Source organism: Bison bison, unplaced genomic scaffold, assembly GCF_000754665.1.
Source record: "Bison bison bison isolate TAMUID 2011002044 unplaced genomic scaffold, Bison_UMD1.0 scf7180017864519, whole genome shotgun sequence".
In the NCBI taxonomy this organism is placed as follows: Eukaryota; Metazoa; Chordata; class Mammalia; order Artiodactyla; family Bovidae; genus Bison; species Bison bison.
The window spans coordinates 14,089,608-14,091,137 of NW_011495072.1; the positions used below are offsets into that span (position 1 = coordinate 14,089,608).

General features: G+C 42.7%; 1 pseudogene; it reads left to right on the forward strand.

Moving 5' to 3' along the window:
* The first annotated feature begins 435 nt into the window (after nucleotides 1-435).
* LOC104981785 lies at nucleotides 436-986 on the forward strand (annotated as a pseudogene).
* The last annotated feature ends 544 nt before the right edge of the window (nucleotides 987-1,530 follow it).

Genomic DNA, 1,530 nt, shown 5'->3' on the forward strand with positions numbered 1-1,530 from the left:
TTGGAAAAGACCCTGATGCTGGGAAAGATTGAAGGTGGAAGGAGAAGGGGATGACAGAGGATGAGATGGTTGGATGGCATCACCGACTCAATGGACATGAGTTTGAGCAAACTCTGGGAGTTGGTGATGGGCATGGAAGTCTGGCGTGCTGCAGTCCATGGGGGTCACAAAGAGTCAGAGACAACTGAGGGACTGAACTGAACTGATTCAAGGAAGGATTTTTGCTGGAAAAGGTAAGACAAGATGAAAGCTTTAGCATTGGTAACTTACAAACCAACAACACAGAATTTCTGCAAGTAATTGAAACTATTAGCCTGCTTCAAAACTTTTTGGTATTTATCACTAGGCAAGAGAAAAGTTAATGAAGACAGTTTGCATGATATCCTTAAATATCAGATGAAGAAATTTACTGATGGGTACAGATTCTGGCAAAACATGCAGCAGAAACACTCAGAGAGTTTTTCCACAAGCAGCTCCCCAGGTTTCTCCCCAAGAACCAATCTTCTTTTCAGTCTCTTCAGTTTCATCTCCACAGCCATCAATTCCCCTTATGCCTTAGAACAGTTTCTTCAAAGATTAAGGAAAAATATAATCAAAGGAAATCCTTTGCTATTGCCAATCTAGGCAACATTAGCCAGAATGAGTACAAAGTGTCTTCAGTGACAAATATTAAGTCATGCCAGTTGCTAAAGAACATGGCACTGACTTTGACTATTTTAACAATGATGGAGTAATGAAAGACATCAGGGTTATCATAGGTTTATATCACCCTTCACACAGGCAGTGTGTGTAGATGTGGAGAAGAGTGAGTGAGTTGTTGAATCTTATCAGGCAGAAGCGAACAAATTAAGACAACAAATCACTCAGATGAAATACAAAGAAAAGCACAAGAAAGAAGATTGCAGCAGGTGATGCTAAGGAGACAGATGCCATCTGAAAGTTTGGAAACCATGTTTGGTCCTCAGATGCCCAGAATTTGTAGCTGAAGGCAGATGTACACTAGCAGATACAGAGGCTTGTGATCCTCCTCCCTCTTACTTTGATTTTCACACATTCAGTCAAGCCACGTCCAACCCTTCTCCCAGGGAAAGTGTATTTATGCCTTGATCTCAAGCCGTGGGCCCTGCCAATTATGCTTTCACTAATGCCAGACTGAAGTATCCTGGAAGTGGAGCAGGATGAAACTTTGATTAACTCCCACTGGCTCCCACACACACATAAGGGAATACTCAACTTCGAGGAATTCGCCAATACTGACATGTACCCATGGGGGCTCCGGGAACACTCAGACCTCCCAGATTCAACTAAAGAAGAGAAACTCTTCACTCAGCACTGTTTGTTTTTAATTACTTATTCAGACAATATTTTAAAACATATCCTGGGGAGCGGGGCAGAATTGCTTTCTCGGAGCCCTGAACGCTCCCAAGAGGAGAGTCCTTATGCTCAGAACTTGATGGAACTTCATGTGTGTGGGTCCTCACCTTTCATCCCAGTGTGCAGATGTCAAGGCACAACCATGTATCAAATTGT